This window comes from Neopelma chrysocephalum, unplaced genomic scaffold, assembly GCF_003984885.1.
Source record: "Neopelma chrysocephalum unplaced genomic scaffold, ASM398488v2 Primary Assembly neopelma1_96814, whole genome shotgun sequence".
Lineage (NCBI taxonomy): Eukaryota > Metazoa > Chordata > Aves > Passeriformes > Pipridae > Neopelma > Neopelma chrysocephalum.
The window spans coordinates 1,175,282-1,197,706 of NW_020925458.1; the positions used below are offsets into that span (position 1 = coordinate 1,175,282).

Sequence of the window (22,425 nt, forward strand, 5' to 3'; positions counted from 1 at the left end):
GCTTTTCCACTGGTATCTGCAACTCCCGAAGGTAGATCTTGCCAATAAAGAACAAGGTGAAGAAAGCATTGGGTACCTTGGCCTTCAACATGTCTTTTTCCATCAGATCTGCCCCAGATTGCACCTAGAGAACTCATCTTCAATTAATGTCTGGACATTTCGTTCTCTGTCCTCCTTTCCACATATTTCTGTATTTAAATAATCCCTGAAGAAAGTGTTAAAAGCAACTTTTTCACAATGATCTGCTGTCCTTCTCATCAAACTCACTGCAACATATGCAAGACTGTGACATCACAATTGTTTTAGTCATACAGCTTCAGTTTGAATGATATTTTCCTTATTCAACTCAAAATTAAACTACTTGCTTTACCCATTTCACATCTGTCTCACATACTGAAGAAGAAATACAGAATGAAAGTGGAAAGTGCAGGAAAGAACTGTATTGTGCAGCCAGAAGTGACTAATGGCACAATTTGGGAGCCAAACACTAAACATTTAAGGCATCATTAGCTGGTAAAACATATTTTTTCAATACTACAGTGGTTTTTTTTCAGACATTAAAAACAGCAATATCAAAGAAAGCTGAAATAGTACTGGAACTTATTTTGGGGGGGGGGGAACCGTGCAAACTCAAACACATGGCCCAATTGACATGTTAATAAATTTTGACAAAATAATCTAGTTAAACATATTACGGAAGTCAAATTGTTTAAAACAACTGACCTATGTCTCAACCTACAACATTATTTTTTTATACTGAGCACTACTGCAGTTATAAATTATTTTGAAATAATAACACTAGATACATCCTATGTTCACCACTTTATTTTATAAGAGCACTGGCATGTCAATTAATTATTCCAAGGAACTACACTAATTTTTGTGTCACATTTGTCATGTCAAAACAACCTTCAAGTTCAAGAAGGACTGTCTTCTATAGAAAAGGGTTAAACAGGCCTAGCTACTGACATTTCAATTAATTACAATATTATTTATCTAATGATTAGAGACAATCTTTTTTATTTCAATGATGTAAATAACTGTAAGGTGGTATCAATTCTATTCTCATATCCACATAAGAACTCAATGGCATATTATCTTAAGGCATCAATAACTTCGTATTACTAACTGATTTTGGCTTGGTCAAAGAGAAAATTAAAATAAGGTTTGCTTTATAGGTCAGCACCTTCAATGACTGCAATAGAAAATACTGCAGTTCTAGAAAGACCTAGAAATCACCCAACTTCTAAACATAGGACTTTTTGTTCTAGTATGCTTCAAAAATCAAATAATGAAAGACAGCAATTCATGTACTGTATCTGGAAAATTCTTCAGAGAGAACTCCTTAATGACAGCTTTCTCATCAATACACTAATCGAAAATAGGTAGCACCAAGAGTTACATTTAACATCGTATGATCATGGTCACCTTTTTCAGAATAGTCAAAAATTCTATTACAAACATGAAAAAAAAATTAAACACAAAGAATTAGCACATGAAAGTATGAATGTAAGGATATATGAAATATTTAGCAATACTATTTAGATACTCTTATAGTTATTACAGTATAAAATGCATTTGGAAGCAAAATGGCAAAAGAATATTTTTAATCTCTGAATCCTACAGAAATCTTAGCTTCCCAATTGCCAGAAATATAGGAAAATACCAAAGCAAATATGTAAAGCTTAGACAATTCAGAATTTTCCAATACTGAAACCCTTGCAATAAAATGAACATTCTGAAGAATTACTTTCCAAAAATATAAATCTGGACATAAATCTCACAACCTGCAAATTCTATCTACCTCTTCAAAAGTTCACCATCAAAGATGGTCCTCCCTAAATAAAAGCAGGGCTGATTCAGAACAATTGTGGATTCCCACACCTACCTTTCCCATACAAGTCACTTTAAGATCTTCAAGGGCATATCAAGAATAGAGATACTGAATACACAAATATAGCTCCAATGCACGAACAGCATTGTACTTTTGTACTTTATCTGATTAAATCCTATGTTTATGTGAAGTAGATCTATTAGGTTGGATCTTCAGTTTTTAATTAAGCAGATAAACCTCTCATTGACATTCTTCACTCTTCTTGGCAGATAAATGTGCCGTAAGTAACAGTATACGATCAAACAGTGAATACTGTACATTGGTAAACTCATTCAAGAAGAATATCATGATCTGGTAGCATATAAATAGCAGTTAGGTCCCCAAAACTTAATTAGATCTTGAAGTCATTCACACAACAATTACATTTAATGCTAATATAGTATTCATTATTTAACCCTCTTTCTTTACTCATTAAAAAACTTTTGCATTTTTAAGTATCTTGTAATTTTATACAGCATTTCATTAACACTACATAAACTAACATTACTGTTTGTATTTGTTATTTTAGTCATGGCTAGTGTATTGAAAAAAGGAAGACATCACCACAAAAAAAACCCGGAAGCAGATTAAATGTTTGTTTCAGAATTGATAACTGGTCAATTATTTCAAACTATGCTTTTCAATTTACGGACATTAAATAAAAAAATAATTGTTTCAACTTCTTACACGAAATTGTACTGTAATTGTTCTTACACTAAATCAGTACAAGAATAGAATGTGTTTACATTAAATGGAAAATGCTGGAAACAAATTTATGTATCAACAGCAATAATTAAAAAAAAATTATGAGTAAACACATAATGTGATGCCACAATACATTATGCTGCATGGCCATTCAGTAGGATGGATAGAGATACAGCAAATAGACTACACAGAATTTTTGTCAAACTTCTTGTTTTCTATTGTCCTTTAATTCTCAACGACCCACTTCCTTCCTAGCCTTTTTCTTACATTTCCAAACACTTCAATGAATTTCCTAAACTTACATATTCTTATAGTTAAAAATAAGTAAATAAAATCAGGAATAAGTCTATTTTATTTTCACTTTTGCTCACCTTCCTTTCTTGTTCCTCATTCCTGAAGATTTTCCAATGTTACACACTATAACTATCCACAATTGTTTTTCTGACCTCTCAGTTTTTAGTTACTATCCTAAACAATTTTTTTCTCTTACAAAAATGGTAAAGTTCTAAGAAGTGCAAAGTATCCTTTCAGATGCAAGTTTCACTTGAACTCCATTAAAAACACAGGAAGCAAAGAAACACTCATTACCATCATATTTGGCACAGTGCCAAATATCTAATCTCTGCTTTTCTGGTTTGAATGAGAATGGGGATTTTTTTGTTTTTTAAATCATTAAACACGCAGTCCAATAGGTTAGGTCTGGATAAAATAGAAGCATTAAGCTGCAAATCCAGGTATTCGAATGTAAGAACAACATTAGAAGGTAACTATTCTAAGCAATATCTCTGGTTTAGAAATAAAAACAAGCACCAATGCAACATACAGAAATCCAGCTGTGTGGGAGAAGAGGCAGAAGGAGCTGAACAAAGTTAATGACTGCAGTTCTGGAAAGTAAATTACATCCCTACAGAAATTCTGAATGTAATCTACATGATTTAGGAATATGTATTTGCCTTAATAGATACTGGATACTATTTCTTATGTAAGGTTAAAACATTTTCAACACCTCTGAAAATATCACAACTGTACCATATAAAACACCTCTCAGTAAAAACACCTCTAAAAGTTATCATCTATTAATTGAACACTGTGAAAGGTATGTTGCTGTATTTTTAAATTTCTTCTTCTTTATATTACCTATTATTTCTTTATCAGATTTTAAACTTTTTCTAATTTTCCTAAATTTTTCAAACTCTCCTAGCTCTCCAGCTGTGGCAGAAGTAGCTACCTTACTGAATAAATACCTCCATAGTGCACAAAATTAGTTAGCAATCCACTAATGCTAGTCAAACATTTTTCAGTAGATATCATACTCAAACTAGATCACACTCCTAAACAATTTTTAAGTTTTAAATTACAAGTTAAGTTTTAACTACAAACATGATAAGAATTCAGAATGTTGCTCAGACCAGCACTTAAATTCAAATAACAGAACTCAATTTTTAAAAACAATCCCATAAATCCACCTTGTTCTACTGAATATTTCCAAAATAGCTCTCTGTCACCATAGTAATACACTTTTCAGTAAGAGTTCTAGTGTTAAATGAGGAAAGACTTAGGAAGAAACTCTTAAGGGTGAGGGTGGTGGGACACTGGAACAGGTTGCCCAAAGACGTTATGGCTGCCCTGTCCCTGGAAGAGTTCAAGATCAGGCTGGATAAGGCCCTGAGCAATCTGGTCTAATGGGAGGTGTCCCTTCCCATAGCAGGGGGGCTGGACTAGATGACCTTTAAGGTCCCTTCCAAGCTCTTAAAATTCTGTGATTCTATGAAAACAGTTAAGCTGGAAAATACTACCTACACAAGTAGACCAAAGAGCGAGGTCCATTTAAAAGAAAAGCTTTTTTCAGAAATAAGTTTTTAAAATTCCTGTGACAAAACATTACTGATAAATATCTGAACATACTGAAATGTCAAAATCCAGTGAAACTTCTCAAGTCTGTAACATCTAATTCTTTACATTTTTTTTCTTCTATACTGTGTAGCCCTTAAGGGTTGTCCCTTTTATCAGTCTCTAAACACACACTTTTTATAGTCTTAGAACAGTTTTCCTCTATTCAGAAAAAAAAAAGGTGTCATCTTAACGGAATATCGCAAGTCACAAATAACTAACTTGGGCTTTACTATAGTGACAATTCAACAACATTCCAAAAGCAGACACAGGAACTGAAGAGGGGTGTTTATCTAGTGTCAATCTACATCTTTATTCAACAACCAGTGTTTTCAGTGTTTTAATTTTCAGCTGTTAGCCAGGTCAAAAACTGAAATGTAACCATCCAAAATTACAACTATTACTATTTTGTAAGATAATTTCTGTCTCTCATCCCAAGTCACCTGCTTACCAAACACATAACAGGTCATGAAAATACAAAATACTAACAGATTACTGACATAAAATAAACTTGTCTGGCAGTTACTCAGTTTTATTCATTACCCTTTTTACAATATCTTCACAAGATATTTCCAAACTTTTCTAAACAACACATATACCTGTATAGCTAGGGACTTCTGTGAAGGTCCAGTACAGATCAATTTATAAAAGAAGTTGAGATTTAAAAGCAATTTAGAGTGGTTACTAATACCCCTTTTCCTTAACAACTCATTCAATGTTTCTTTGTTTTCTCCAGTGTTTGAAACTACTAGACTTCAAAGTCATTCATTCTAAGCAGCTTTGTCAGGGTTTCAGTACCACAATTTTCAAAATTACCTTCATTTTGCAAAGAGGTTCGCCACTTTGAGAAACAGAATCTCCCTAAATTCAACACTAGTTTATTATGAAAAGAAAACCATGACAACTGTTTGTACTCTTGCTTTATTATTACATCCGGCCTGGTCACTATTGGAAATTCAATCTATTATTGTTGCTAGGAGCCTGTTGCTATGCAACCTAAAAGGGTTATGCAGCGCTTTCAGGCTGAGAAGCCTTGAAAACACCACAGGTCTCCTATGGCTCTAACCAGTTTATTTAAATAGATTAACACTCTCCTCAATCAACCCCCAATTCCAGGCATATGCTTAAAAAAAGTCACAATAACAGATTTGAACACTGTAAACAAACAAAACCAGAAAAAAATTACACAGAAGCAATATATCTGACTTATACGGCATCCTACAGCAAAGCAAACAACATTTCCCCTAATCTCTCATTTAAGTTAGGAAAGTTAGAGTCTGTAAACTCCAAACCCCTCAAAGTTTAACTTCCATATACTAACAAGCTAGTATAATGGAGCTGCTCACATGCTCTGCAAAGTTATTTTATAATAAACTTTTGACAGATAGATACACTAAGTTTCATATTCTAGATCGCTGAGTGAGACCTTGGGGGAAAAAGAAAGGCCTAAAATAACTTTAAAATGGCAGAATAATACTTGGTATTTATATTCTATATCAAAAGATGTCCAATAAGCCTGTAAGCTGGTTCCAAGATTTGCAGTCAAACTGAGTTCTCCCTTTTTGTGTCTTTGTCATGTTACACATTATGCAATTGATATTAGATACCTATGTAGATCTCTGCAGATTCATTTCTTTCAGCAACATTTTTGCAAATCTGCTGGAGAATGGCTAAGAAATGACCCGCAAAAGAGCTGATTACTATGGCTTTTCATTCTAATAATCTGAGGCTGTTCCAGCCTGCACCAAAGAACAAGTTGTTCTACAGCACCAGAATTAAGAAAGCTGCATTTCTTCCAGCTTGGTCCCTTAAATGGATCCATACTACAACAAACTAGCACGGACTGTGAGTGCTGACTGACTCTCCAGGATGCTGGGAGTGCAAAATGAGTTGCAACTGCCTCTTCTTCAGTGGTAGTATCCATTTTTGCTTACGTTTTCAAACAAATTATTTTGTTGGTATCTGTTTTTCTGAAACTTCTAGCCCTCTTTTGAGTAAGATGGACAGACATAGCAGAAAAGACCCAAACCAAACCTGTTTCCTTAAGAGTACAAATTTAAGAAAGAAACACACTGTCCCAAAAGTTATTGCAAATGTTAAGAATGATTGTCTATACAACAGACTTAACAGCCAGCACCACAAAATGGACTACAGCAGTCAGATAAGGAAATGCTAGGATTTATCCTTCCCAAAATGCTTTGTACTAAGCGGCTGATATTTTCTAGAGAAAAGTTGAAAACAATGACACATATGAACACTGTTCTGAAGACAAAAATCTCAGAGCGTTGTGGGTAAAATAGCAATTATCAGCAGAATGCATTCATTAATTCAAAGTCTTCTAACTCGAACTTTGCTGCTTCTCCAGAATTTAAAGGTTGCAGAATCTTCTTCTAAAGCAAAACTAAACTTTTTACCTGTGTTAGAGTAACAATCAAACCACAAAGGACTTGCCTTATCCCCTGTAATTGAGGGATTTAGCCTAGAACAGTTGACAGCTGCTAATCTAGCAGGGTCTACAACCAAGTACCAGAATCAAACACCTTCCATTGACTTCTACAGCCAAACCCATAAACAAAGAATTGCTGTGTATAATCACCATTGCTAATCTGCTTTTTATAATTCTATAAAGAAAAGATCACTGCAATATTAAGTTATCCTAGTGGTTGTGAGCTCAAAGATGACAGGTTGCTTGGACAACAGCTAGATATAGGCTAGAGGTACAGCTAGAACAATATAGCATGTTATGCTATAAACTACCTACAGGTTTAGAATTAAAAACTAGGTATTGCTTATCTGAATTGTTTTACAGTCAACATTTCATTAGAGCTTGTTAAGTACTTTGGTATTGTCCAAGAACTTATTAGAGACAAGAAAGATTTTGACAGAGACAGTAGATCCAAAGCTATGTCCATCTACCATTTTTCCTTAAATTATCTTCTGTAAGTATGACATTTGCTTTAATGTCATTGAGGCAAATGAAACTTGCAGACATCAGTGGTTTCTTTACACAAAACAGAATAAGGCCTTGATTTTTTTCAATCTGGTGAGACACTCTGGTTGTCTTCACTGACACTTTAATAAAAGAAATTTGACCAGAATCTGGCTATAATGAGCTTAAGGACATGCTTAGGATTCCTCCATCCTTTATCATAGAAGATAACTCAGAACTGGCCATTCAAGGAAGCTACAAAAGCTGAATGTTCCCTTGGTTTTAGGAGACTGTTCCACATTACTAAGATGACTTAAGAAGGTAACATTTTTCCGGTAATTCTAGAATCCTGTTCTTAGGATTCTTCTTAGGATTCACCACCTCCACAATTACACCAGACCAAATGCAAGTGTTCTCCTGAGTTCCCTGAAACATCAACAACAAATACACCCCATCACCAAAAACTCCAAACACTTCAAGATCTCATTTTAAGATATCCTTGGAGAATTCCACTTCTCAATATGTGGGGCTATTTTCCCCAGAGTCTGGGGATTTACCTCTTCTCAGGTAGCTGGTAAAAGAAACAGATTCTGAATTTCTCAATAAAAGTTCTTTCCAGTTACATCAAACAAGTTCTTTCCAATTGCATCAAATAATGTTCCACAGAATATATTTTTTAAGGTTCAATTTTGTATACACTGCCATGAAGCAGGGTGAAGAACCCTGAGAGAAAGCTAGAGGTTAGCACACAGGAAAGCAAAGTGGTTGCTGGCAAAGAAAGATCAGGCAGTCCCTCAAAGCAGACCTCAGTACCTTAGGCTATCCCTACAACCAGCTGTGTGTGATGTTTAGCAGCCTTGTCACACCTCACTGTCTCAGGTAAACTGTTAAATATTAAACCACATGTAAGCCAGGCATCCAACATGGAACAGGAAAAAAACCCCAAAAACCAGTAGATACTGTGCTGCAGAGCTTAATAACTAAAAACAAGAGCAAAAAATATATTATATAATCAAATATATAGTAAAATATAATTGTAATCACAAAATATATGCAAGCAGATATCACTGTCATCAATGATAATATAATAAGGCAGCAAAAAAGGACAATCATAAACTGCAAAGGAAGAAAAAACTGCTGACATAAATGAAGATTTAAAGAGTGGCATACACTTTAATTTGAAAGAAAAAAAAGAAATATTTAGAAATTTAGAAACATTCAGAAATTCAGAAACACACTTATAAAATCTACCTTATTTTAAAATACCGCTTTATGTCCTGAAGACATCCTTCACTCTGGCCTGTCATCTGAATTTTAAGTATCTTTGAAATCTGCTGCTTTGCTTTGTATCCACATATTTGAAGAACAGTAACTATAGATTTAAAGTACAGTAACTGTAACGAGGTGACTAATATTTCACTATATTTTTTTTTTATTTAAGAAATTTATTCTCAAGAGCAAATGCAGCAACAGCAATCCTACAGGAAATACACTAAAAATTATGTTGGAAGAAATGACAAAGAAACACCCCCACTCTACAAAAATTATTTTACCAAACATGCTTGAAATTTACTATTAGACTGGAAAACATTATTTAGATATTGATTTTAACCTCCTTTGGTTTTCTGTGTGACTTTTTCCAATACATTGGCTTTCACAAGCACATATTTATTCAAGAAAATACCACAAATGTTGATTTTGATGTCTCATGGAATGATTAAATGCATTTTTTTATTCAAAATATATACAAAGCCATACACACAAAATTAAACCAAAAAAACCTCTGTAAGCCAAACATACAGAAAAACTACCACCTGGCTTTTTGTTCACCTTACAGTAAAAGACACTCAGTTCCAAACACGGCATTCTGTTCTGCTTTTCCAACCTAACAGTACTGACCACTTTAAAAGACAGTGATTTGAACAAGCCACAGCTTATATTTCTTGGATAGATATCAATATTTTAATTTTTGTTCCATGTGTGATTTAGAACAAACCACTTTAACTTATATTTTTAGCTTACAGGCATATATTTATAAACAATATTCTAAAATTATTAAATCCTCCTTACTTATCAGTACACTTCTCTTAAAGAAACCGCTCTCTAAGCTCTTAGCTAAGATTGACTTTAGAAAGCATGTGAAAACATGAAATCGTAAAATGAATATATGCATAATGTTTCTTATTAGCTAGGTTTATCTAGCATGGGGTCTTTTGCCCTCAAAGAAAAAACACTGAGATAGAAAAAATATGAAGTACAATGCAAAACCCAAATGCAGTGAAGAATAATGAAAAACATCAGCAGACAGAAATGGGAATTAAAAAAAAAAAGGGGGGAACTCTATTAATTATACAAAAAAGAATTTCATTAATCAAGCTGGTACTGTACAATAGGAAATACTTAGCAAATCTCAATGTTTACAGTAATTGTACTTACAATACAAATGGACTATTAAGAATGGCACAATTGGATCCAAGGGATCTTTGTTTCTTTGTTGGCTTCTAAGGTTACAAAACATTCTCAACAAATTTTCATATTACCTGACAAAAAGCTTCATGCTTAGGAGGTTTAAGTAATATTACTTTCAAAAAATGGCTTAATGAAAGGTAATGGTAACTTATTTTTATAATTACTTGGTAAGATTTGTTTTATTAGGTTCCAACCTACTGCCCTGACAGAGAATAAAAACCCAATTCAAATATAAAGAACATTCAGTGACAATATTTATTCAAGATTTATTTCATGAACAGCAGAAACTGAATTTGATTTCTGAGTCTTAAAATAAAGCCTTATGACTATGTAACATATCATTGCATTATTTTCCATAATTGCTAAGTAACAGGAAAATAACATCAAATTGATACCATTGGCTATCTCATTTACATTATGGGAATGTAAAAATCTAAACTGTGAGACATACAACACCAACACAGAGTACTATTTATATAATTTTTGAGATATGCTGACATTTATTCCATTTGTTTTCCTTATGGCAGCTCTTTGTCTTGCTCAGCATGATTTATAGCACTTTAATTTCCTGACATTCATTTTAATCGTTGACTTGTAAAAGTCAGATGAGACTTGACAGGAACATTCTAAAAGACATGGACAGTAAAACAGAGGTACTTGGAAAAGGTACTAACTGTGTTATAGTGTTAGATCTTTTAGGACACTTAAAGTTTCACTGTGCATTCACTTATTTAGTTCTACCAGAAAAAGGACTTTTCCTTGGAAAAGATTCCTGGAAACATTATGGAAATCCTGCATCCCTTGTCCACTTAAAATCTCAAATTTGACAGAAGTAAGTTTAGCAAATTATGACTAAAATAAAAACACAGGTCTCAGCAATCTATTTGCTTATCCGTGCTTTAATCATTCAACTCAGTTTATTAACGAATATGAAACATTTGCATTTAAATAAAGGGATTACTTTCTAATACTGCCTTGAATATCAAAACTATATTTATCATCATTAGTAATGTATACTTATGTTTTTGCTTATCCCTCAAGCAGTGCTAAACAAGAGTAAGAGATACAATAATTTTGCTATGGACTTTGATATCTGAATGACACACCATGATCAAACCTCAGCCAAAACAAACAAAACACCCCCAAACAGAACCACTTCAGTCAATAGAAGCATTGATTATGAAACTATTTTTCTGACTTTACCAATAGCAGTTACTGCAATATGCACTTCCTTAGACCCTTGCTCTTGATCTCCATTATTCATTTTATATTTGCAGCTATATGATAAAGCAAACTTTTTTTTTAAACAAACATCTCTTTATAGAGGCTCAAAAACAATCATCCTTGCTTCCCAAATTCTTTTTTGGACCCAATCCAATTCTTATCAAAATAAGCAGGGATATAGGTGTGTTATACAAAAATATTTCAGACATCCTCATAACAAAAAAACTCCTCTTCAGATTCCTGGCTTTTATATATCGTGAACACCACTTAAAAATCACCAGGCAGTTAGCCAAATATACAATGTTTCACCAAAACCCCTGTATTTGTTTCACCAAAGACAGAAAATTATCCAATTTATTTCAAAAGTCTAAATAATTTCCAATAAAAATGGTGTTTGCAGTTTTTCCTCTTTTCATTTATTTTTCTCTTTTGCTGCAACAAAAAACCTGCAAATGCAGTCAGTTGCAACAGAACTGGCCAACAAGAAGACAAACTAGATCCCATCTAGGAACTTCTGCTGTAGAGCAAATATCACAAGTAAAACCATAGCTCCCAAGTCCAACTTGCTTTTCGAACCAGACTCAGACTTGGTATCAGACCAGCTCCTTAGGGCTTTATCCTATCAGAGCTTGAAAATCTCCAAAGGCAGAGATGGGAAAACTTTGCTGCATTGCTGGGTTGTCCTCATGGGGAAAAATATTTTCCTTAACTCCAGTCTTGTGTTTCAACTAAGAACTTTTTTTCAGTGACTGCTTTTGCTCTACATTTCACTAAGTAGCACAAAATTGCTGTGTTCATAACAGGCAATCTGTATGGTTGCTGTAAGAAAAGATGTGCTTTCTGATATCCTGTGAAGGACAGTTAACAGACTATTCCAGAAAATATACTCAATACAGAAATGACATACCAGTCAGTGATGTGAAAACCACCAGTTTTACCCACTGCCCTAAAACACGTAACTCCATTTGACAAGGTTGAACCACCTAGGTCATCATACAATGCCCTGCTAGATGATTGTTATTCCTGGGAAATTATCTGCCACATTTCTTTCACTCTCCAAGGGAATAAAAGCCCAACGAGCCAAATACAAATAAACCACAAACTGCCCACCATACTGCACTGAGTACCCTAAGCATCTTCTGTTCCTTACTAAACAGAACCATTTCCATACCAGCAGGTTAAACGCTGTAATGAGAGTACATAAAAAGCTTTTGAACCAGTACGTGAAAGGCAGAAGCACTTCATGTGAAATGAACATATTTTTAAAAACAAAATATAAATATTAGCTGATGAGAAAAGATCACTAGGAGTTCAGAAGCACAGCTATAAAACAAAGTTACATTTGTGACCAGGCAGCTTGTTTTACGGAGATGATACAGCTAATTTTATTAGAGGACTTAACATATTATGAATCAACATCTCAATCCCCACTATTAACACCCAATTACATCTTGGCCATTTTTAATGGCCAAACCCTGTTATGCTGCCTGCCATTTCTACGCTATAGACTCTGGGACAAGTACTATAGCATTTCTGATCAAAACTTTCACACACACACACCTCCCTTCCTCTATCACAGATTACCAAAACAGAACTTCCATTTTCCTATCTGCCACTTAGATCTGTTTTCCTCCCTTGGACACTCTCTCTTTTCCCATATAATAAAATGTGGGAAGAAAATGTTATATTTTTTAAAAATATTAGTATTTCAACTTGAAATCAAGCAGTGGGAACCCTTAAAAGGCAATCTTCCATGTGCAAAGTAATCCTAAAACTCCTCTTCATCTCGGTTGCCTGAAATATGCTTGTGATTAACTTGTAACTTGTGATTTGAGGCCACATGAAGAATCTGTCCACATTAGGTCAAGAAAGTTGGTCTCTGCATTGAAGTCACGACCCTGCATCTAGCTTTTCCCTAAAGTCAAGAAATGTCAGTTTCTTCAGGATTCAATAAGAAGAAATAAATACTGAAGTAAGGACAAGCAGTGAAGATACTGAATACCTTCAAACCTGTTAACCTTCCTGTTAAAGACAGGAAACTTGACTTAGTGGCTCATATCAGGATCGTGGCAGGTAATTTTAATATCTGAAATTTAAATCTTAGTAGGATCTGACTCCACTAACAACTTTAGATATAATACACTACTGAAATCTGGATATCCCAGACCACACAAGTTCATAAGGTTCTACTGTTTAACTACTAACTACTGAAACAGCAGCATTAAAAAAACCACCACACCAAACAGATGCAACTGAACCAGCATAAACTCACAACTTTTAAAACACTAGGAGATCTGTTCCATAAGACAGTCACTATTTGCATGATAAATTATGCTATTGCTTTGTAGGACCAACTCTAATTCTCAGTCTACTAAAAATAAACCTTTCCTCGGTTTGACAAAAGTGTGCCAACAAAGGGTGCTTCACAAAACCTAAATTTTGTAAACCAGCCCGAGGTTTGCAAAATCTTAAGCCTCTTTCATCTTCATATTACCACAGACCCAGTGCACCAAATCTCTACACATTTATCTGCCCACTATTGCCCCTTGAAATACCCTGTCAGGACTGTGCTCCTTACAGTACAAAAGAGTCTCAGAACCGGAGAAAACCTGAGCAACTCGGGACAATCATCAGTCAGAAAGGACCTGGAAAGGGACAACACCATGAAGAGCTATGCTTTTATCTTAAGTCATTCACTCACTTCAAAACCCAGAATCTGAGCACAAAAGTATTTCCACAAAATAAGGGAATGGAATCTGCGTTTCTGTGCTACTTAGCTCCATTTACGATTAAATAATAATTACATTAAATTATGTTAAATCTGTGATTTAATACTAAGCATGTTTTGCTCCTTAAAACAACAGAAGAGCTTCCACGACTTTCAGAAACTCCAACAAATAATCTTCCTAGAAGTCACAGGGAATTGCTATTACTATTACACAGAATCAACTCTGAGGAACTAAAAACATACCAGATTCTACATTTGTCTGTTTACTAAATTTGGCAGGAAGACAATACAATGAATGTAGAAGAGTTACTTATCAACTCCTTTGCAAACTGCAACTCAGATGAAGTGGTTTAACACACAGTGGATAAAATAAAATAGGTTTTTAAATGGTGATTATAGAATAATTATTTTTCTAAAAACACTTCCAAAGCAGGTATGGGTTTTCAATTAAAGCAAGTAGTTCTAAGGCAAGTTTTTTTCTTTACTGTCTTCCAAATTTGCTGAGATACAAAGTAATTAACATTGAATCACAATAATAAACACAGTATGTAAAACCTTAACTAGAAAGGCAAATTTACAATCCTTTGAATATAGCCACATAATGGAAGAACTACAGTATGCATATCATCAGCAAAAATGGGAAGGAGGAAACATTCTTCCTGCATTAAATCTCTAACTCTATTGTCTCTCTTCTCAAGCCACAGCACAATAAAGAGGTAAGAATACAGCACACATCTTATTGGAATAAAAAGTTAGGGTTTTAGATGGACAATCATGAATACTTTTTGCAGCAGTTAAATAGAAAATGAATCTTCATATTTATGAGACATTTAACATATGAAAGAAATCCTAACCTTCATCACTGATTCCAGTGGCAAGAGAACTATAGTTATTTTGTTATTTTTCCCTTCACCTACCAATAGTGAGTAGACTTAGTCCTCCCTCGTAAATACGAGTTACTTTTTGCAGTTCAACTCTTAGACTTGGCTGTCAATTTCACGCTCAGCTGTTTGCAATGCAGAATGCTACCATGAGATAAGGAAGCAGCAGCTCAGGTGATAGAATCTAGTTTTGTTTAGATGAAGCTACACAGTCCAACAGCAACATTTTAAAATGCTTTATGGATTATTTGCAACAGATCACATCAAAAGACAATAGTTCAAATTGACAACCCCGGTCATCTAACCCACGAGCAAGTAAATCCTTCAGAAATCCTGTAGACATCCAATATCACTGTCAGATTAAGGGAGATACATAAGCAAGACTGCTCTCCCTTCTCCCCATCCCAGATTTAGGTACATTTGGGGAGAGGAGCGGGGAGAGAAAACCAGACTAAAGTTATTAGAGAAAAAATATACAATGCATCACCTGAAAATTCAGCAAACATGAACTAGGTCATTGGACCCAAAAATGTATTTTCGAATTTCAGCTCCACAGAAGCATAATAAATAGCCTCTATAGCCTTAGTAACTGTCTTGTAAGCAGTTCTGGCTCAGAATCCTATTACACTTCTCCAATTCTTTGCAAGGGAAGTATGGTTAACAGCACAGAAAAAAAAAAGTTACCACACACACCTCCACACACAAAAAACAAACAAATAACAAACAAACAAAACCAACCAAAACAAAACACAACCAAAAAAACCCAAAAACATAAATCCAAAACACCTTAACTGAGGTAAAATAATCTGACTCAATGGCAGCTGCAAAGTGACATACTACACATTTTAACAGATTTGCTTGTTTCTGTTTCTACTTTGCAATGTTGCAGGATTTAACTACACTGAGTTTAAGTGTTTAGAAAACATCCCTGAGGTGGTATGTAAGAGAAAGCACTGTTAGATTAATTATAATGAGGTAGTAAAACAGAAGAGAGAATCCATTTACTTGGTAGACAAACAGTAAACACAGCTTTGAGTTATTAGTTGTAGAGGCAGCATCCAAAGCCTGAACAAAATCTAAATCCATGGCTCTTGCCTTATTAGAAATCAGACTTCGATAAGAAGAAAATGGAAGAACTAAATATATTGTTTACTCAGAGATGGTCTAAGAAGCTGAGATACAGTCAATGTACTGGGTCCATGGGTGAATGAAATGACCTGTAAAAATAGTGTTAAATATCTTTTTTCCTCTCTTTAATGAATAAATGTCATAAATATTACAAGTACACTCATATTCAGTTACTGGTATACAACATTTGACATTCTCAGAGCATTGCTATGGATGTCATCCAAGAATTTAAACAAGAACGGTTAGAAATAAGATAGGTGTTTACACAGGAAGTCTGAATTGCTAGAAATTAAACTTCCAAGTCTCATTAAAATTTATATTGTAAATCAGGAAATTTCTTTATCAAACAGAACTTACATATAGTCTAACCACCACTTCTGGATTTTAGGTCACTAAAACTGAAGTCAGGGGATCAAAACCAAACAATTTGCCATAGTGGAACATGAAAAACAACTAAAGGTAGTGCGCAAAAATCAAGCAATTCAAGGTGTATTACCCAAACTCCAGCCTGTACATTTTCACATGCTTCCAAAGGGAAATTACACTGAACTAGACACACTATCCATGACACATACAAAAACAATATTACCTTATTAATCTTACAGTGTGTGATTAAAAAATAGCTATTACTAAACTACAGAACTTACTACAACTAAATTCTAATCTGTGAGATCCTTATATCCACAGAGAAATTTTTGAAATAAAACATAGTGGTACTTGTAAAGTGCTAGAGGCTGGGGCTGTTTGGGGTTTGGTTTGTTTTTTGTTTGGTTGGTTTTTGGTTTTGTTTTGAGTAGAAGGGGGTTGGTGGTTTTCTTTCCCAGAACTAATGATTGATGGAGAAAAATATCCCATCTCATTTGCAATTCAGAAGTATGCGAGTATGGCTCAACCTCAGTTTCTTCCAGGGAGAGTTGCAGTGAGAAAGAAAGAAAGAAAGAAAGAAAATCTATATATAGCAATGCATTTTTTAAAAAGCGTTCAGGTATAAATGAACAAGTTACATAAAATGTGAATATGAACTTATAAATGAAAAATATAACATACAATTAAAGTAACTCCAAAATACATACGTCTCTTGGGCAAGTTCATGCAGTACTTCAATAAGTATAGGCTGTTTGAGCTATATGTGATAAAGACAATTTACATACAAATCTTTGTTCTCTTTCAATGAACAGAGATTGTACTTTAAGTGTGTGTGTATATCTACACACACAGACATAATCAGATATCAAGCAGCCAATTTCCTCTATGATTTTTAGCATAATATTGTCAACACATTAAGTTTGCTATATTGCACTGCAAAGAGGAAAGTGGGAAAATTTCAGTAAGGTTTATTCAAATCCCACATGCATTATCAATGTATTTCAATGAAAGAATTTTTAGGATTTGCTTTCGGTTTTGTATTTCAAATAGCATAGCACCCTCTGGTGCATCTACTTGAAAGAAAACAACTAACAATAAACACCAGTCATTGTCACAAAAAAGACAACATTAAAAAAAAGAAAAAAGAAACCCTTAGAAACAAAAATGCCAAGGAATTATCAGAAAACAAACTTCTTTTTCATGCTTTCTTATTAAAATCTTTTGTAACTGAGGAAATTTTAAGTACTGAATAAAAAAAAATTTAAAAGAAAGAAAACTGCAGATGTGCTAATACAGAAGGGTACCAGAAAAAAAATTCTAAAAAAAGACAGAAGTTCTTAATAATTGGTCATTTTTATTAAAAAATATTCTAAAGTGGAATATTCTTTAAGCAAAAAAAGGTAAGTAAGTTAATGAAACAAAATGTTACACCAAGCAACATATCTGCTCTTGGACTTGCAAGAATGACAATTATTAGGACTACGTCTATCCACACATTCAAAAACTGCTAAATTTCACACCCAAATAATCTCTTTTCAAAGTCCAATGAGAAAAGAATTTAAAAAAATGACGATTATACTGCATGGAACACTCCATACTCTGATATATCAGACATGGAACACTCCATACTCTGATATATCAGACATTTTAACTATTAAAACACAAACTCTCATAAGACACATCAAACTATTAAATACACCTAGACACCAGGAAAATAATCTCTTACAAAAGTACATTTTGCTAATGACGGAAGTGGAGATCACCATCTGCTTTAGGCAGCTCTTTTGTAAACCTCTGGAAGACTCAACACAAGGCAAAAGAAATGAAAGTGACACCTGTTTAAATCAGCCATCTGTCTCTAACAAACTAGATTTAGCCAAATCAGTGTATGTACTGATCCTTAAATTTCCAAAATATGGGTATAATAGCATCTGTGAGAAAAGAGAAGTATTGTTATGATTGACAACCAACTGTAGGCGAAATACATAAATAATAAATTTGTGGCTAAAGAAAAAAAGTCTTAAACATTAGCCTATTCATTTTAAAAGCCTCACTATTTTTTTCAGCCCTAATTCTTAATAAAAAAATAAGCATTTTCATTGATAATTTCAAAACATTCTGCTTTTTTGTTCTAACACATTCATTTGACAAGGAGTTTGATTTTGAAATTGAATTCCCACTACATGCATATTACATTGCCACTGAAAGCTTATTTTTTATTCTGTTTGTATTTGTAGGGCATTCACAACATGTCTTTTCAACCAAAAATTATTTTTAAAAAGTATTTTAATAGTAACACGTATTTTTTAAAGCCTATTCATTTTTTAAGCATTCCTCATGACACATACCTGCAGATGGTAAGCTTTTGGAGACTGCAGGTAAAAATACAACTATCAGAGAATTTTTTAAGAGGTAAGAAAGCCTCTCAAAATAAAGCATGAAAATCAGAAACACTAGCTCGAACACTAAAAGGAACTGCAATTATAAAGCCTTCCTTCTCAATATAAAGTTTAGTAAATGGAAAGAAACTGCAATATTTATTTCTGTAGGCAGTTTTGTGATTAACAAACTACCCTATCAGGCAGGAACAAGAAATGGGATAGTGCTAACAAAGCTGAACCTAATTATCAAATAAAGCACCGTGACTTTGAACTCTTTAACGGCATTGTACCTTTGATTCCCATTTCATTTACCTACACTACATTACTGAAAGGGTTTCTCCACAGTAGCACAACATAGGTTTAGCTCACTAGTAACACAACAGAGCATAAAATCCTGACTGGCTCATTTGGATACACTGAAAAACCATTAGGTGGTTACACCACATAAGTCATGACAACCTATGTGTTAAAAAAAAATAATCACAAGCCAACTGATTTTCAAACACTGGTTAGCATCACAAACACCAACTATTTTGTTAGCTGTGGGCATTAGGGAATCAGAATGCATAATGAGGATCTCATTTGTGGTCATTACAGTATCTCAGTGATAACAAGGAGTCAGTACTTTTCTCAGTAAAATCCATAATACTAAAAGAGACAATTATACCTAAAGTATTATTTTCCAAATTGCAGTCACTGGCTAAAGAAAATGCAGCTAAATAGTACTACAAAGGTTGCTGGTTTTAGACAAAATCATGTTCTTTTAATATCATTTTTAAGACCTGTACGCCTCCTCACAGAGTTAAAACAGAAAGTTTGTCTCACAGACATGCACACACTTTCCTTTGCTACCCAGCGGCCTGGATACATGTTCTGCAAAGAGATTTCAATACCCAGGGAATGACCCAATCCTGAGTAGTATTCTGTCCCACTACAAGAGGACTGCTCAAGAAGGATATGGTGCAGAGCTGACATCTTCTCTTTTCAGCAACAGTAGATTCCAGAAATTATTTAAAAACCAATGAACCAAGAAAATAACAACAAACGCATCAAGATTTAAGTGTGCCATATAACTGATACCATACTAGAACTCGCACTAAAAATTATTAATGTCTTTAACATATTTGACAGCAGGACCTAGAAAATCAGCATGCAGTGGTTTAATCTTTCAGTAAAATAATAAAATAATGATGACGTAAAGACTTTTGATCATTAGCCAAAATCATTTATTTCCTAAGTCATTGTTGGCCCATGAAATATACATTAAAAAGAAAAGACAGATCTAATGTGCCTTACCTCAAGAAATATTAGTATCAACAATGCACTAACTACTTAGCAGATTTTGTAGTCAATACTCGCTTTAAAAAATTGCCACATTCGTTGGTAGTTCCAATGTGATACAAAATGAGCATCTTGTAGCTGAAACTGTAATGAGAAATCCTGCATTTTACACAGGGTTCTAAAGATAAAAAAATGGAAAACATGTATATACAATAAAAATGTAGGTTTTAGATTAAAAACAAGAATATAATTTTTTCTAATTATTTTACTAAATAAATAAGTTATCACTTCAAAAGTAAAAAAGCTTGCCACAACAAAACATGATTTGACAAGTCAAAGGGGAAAGTGCAACTAGATATGGAGATGTTAACAGAATTTCACTGCCATAAAAGATGCCTAAAATTTAGTTCATCCAAAGAATTCAAAAAGTATAATGAAGTATGATTTGACATTACTGACAACACAAATCTTTAGATCCTAATAAGCAATCACAATAAGGATGAAGAAAACAAGCATTTTGGATTGAAAATACAAAGCAAACCATACTCATTAATAATACGATTTCTATTACATCTCCTTGAGAGGTAAAAAGCTGCCTCTTCCTGCTTTTCCAAACACATTCTTGAAATACAACAGCAATAGCAAAATCACAGAGACTTTGTTTTAATACTATTTCTTGTTTTCTCCTTTCTTTGATCCTCAGCACTGAAACTTGCAGTCAGGATCTTGAATTGCCATCATTGTGGAGAGTTTAAGGAAACTGAAATGGATTCTCTCCACATGAATGTAACTCGTGCAATACACTAGACGTACACATGCACAGTTCCATACTACACTGGCAGCATGAAAGCACTATCTAAAAAACAATTCCCTGCAAAAGGAGTGCAACAAGAAAAAAACCAACCTGCTACTCAGTGTGTGTATGGGTGGGGGTATGAATAAACAAAAACGCACTTCACAATACAAAGAAAACGTAGCCTGTACTAAAATAAACAGCAAGACTAATTATGAATAAAAGAAAAAAATTCATACTGAAAGCACACACAAAAAAAAGAGTAGCTGATATGATCGACAGTAGGAGACTATCATTAAAAGATACAGCAAGTTCACAAAAACCTGCAGCATTTAGTAGTCACATTAAATCAGAACAAGGCCCCTGTACGTGAAAAGGGAAAAACAACCCCTGCTCTTGCTGTGCTACAGGATCCGTCTCCGGCTGCATCTTTCCTCCCAACCCCAACTGGCTTTTTTTCGGGTTTAAAGCCAGTAGTCTTCGCCTGCGGCCGATTTCTCCATCTCTCGACCCGTACGATCGAGAGACCCGAGCCGGACGCACACCCACCGCATCCTAGCGATTGTCCCAGAGGTCCCGCAGCATCGCCCAGCCTGTGCTGCCGCTCACCCGCGCGGGGCCGGCCCCGCTCCCCGCTGCCCGCCCCGGCACCTCCGGCCGTGCCCGCACCCCGCTCCCACCCCTTGCCTCGCTCCCGGGGCCAGGGGAGACCGGGGGGGAGTCCGGGGGTGCCCCGCGCGCCCCGGGAGCACGGGAGAGTCGCGAGGGCGCATCCCGGGCCTGGATGCCGCGCGGAGGAGGAGGAGGAAGAAGAGAAGGAGAAGGGAGGGCCGGGGAGCGCCCGCCGAGCGCATTCACCTGTGCCGGGGCGGGCTGCGGCGGCGCTCCCGCTGTCGCTGCTGGTGCTGGCGGCGGCTGCGGTTGTTGTTGTTGTTGTTGTGGTGGGTGACGGTGAGGCGGGGGGTGCAGAGCAGCGGCAGGAGGAGGAGGAGCAGGAGCGGGCGCGGAGCGGCTGTTGTTGATGGGTAACAGTCGCCAGGACTACGGTGACTATGGCGCTCGACTCACAAGGCAACGGTTGCTATAACTCACAAAAGGGAGAGCGGGAGCGGAGGGAGGGACCGGCAGGCGGACGGAGGGAGGCGGGGGCGGTGGCGCGGCCGCGCGCCCCGGAAGGGGCGGAGCCTGCGGTAACGGCTGGCGCGCGCGGCCGTGGGCGGCGCCCCTCTCTCGCCCGGCCTGGGGCGCGCGCCCACCCGGCTCTGTGCCCGCGCGGGGGTGCGCGCGCGGGAGTGCGGCGGGGGGAGCAGAGGGGAGCGCAGCGGCGGCGCGGGGCCCGCGCGGAGGGCGGGGCCGAGCGGGGCCCGATGACGCCACTTCCGGTGGAGGCCCGGCGGGAGGGGCCCGGCGGCGCAGTCCCGCCCGCCCCAAGATGGCGGCGGTGCCGACGCTCTCCCTCTGCCCGCGGGCCCGTGCTGCCATCTTCCAGGGGCGAGAGGAGGAGGAGGAGGAGGAGGAGGAGGAGGAGGAGGAGGGCGAAGGGGAAGGAGAAGGAGAACGGGAACGGGTCGCCGGCGATAGGCGGCGGTGGTGGAAGGGGGAGTGCGGCCGCCGCTGCGCCTGTCCCGCCGGTCGCCGGGCTTCTGCAGGGGGCCCACCTAAGGCCCCGGCGTGCCCAGTGGCCGCTCTCGGCCCACGTGGCCTTTGCGACCTGAGTGCGGGCGATGGGGCCGCGGGTGCCCTGCTGGCACAAAGTCACAGGATCAACTGGGTTGGG

At 36.4% G+C, this 22,425-nt stretch overlaps 1 protein-coding gene across 2 annotated transcripts in view; it reads right to left on the minus strand.

Annotated features, from left to right (window-relative positions):
* RFX3 (regulatory factor X3) overlaps window positions 1-21,799 on the minus strand; it is a 105,651-nt gene extending 83,852 nt beyond the window's left edge. For both annotated transcript variants that reach the window (XM_027709577.1, XM_027709576.1), the window contains exon 1: window positions 21,507-21,799. The gene's annotated coding sequence lies outside the window, so the exon portion shown is untranslated. The remainder of the gene's footprint in view (window positions 1-21,506) is intronic.
* Window positions 21,800-22,425: the final 626 nt, after the last annotated feature.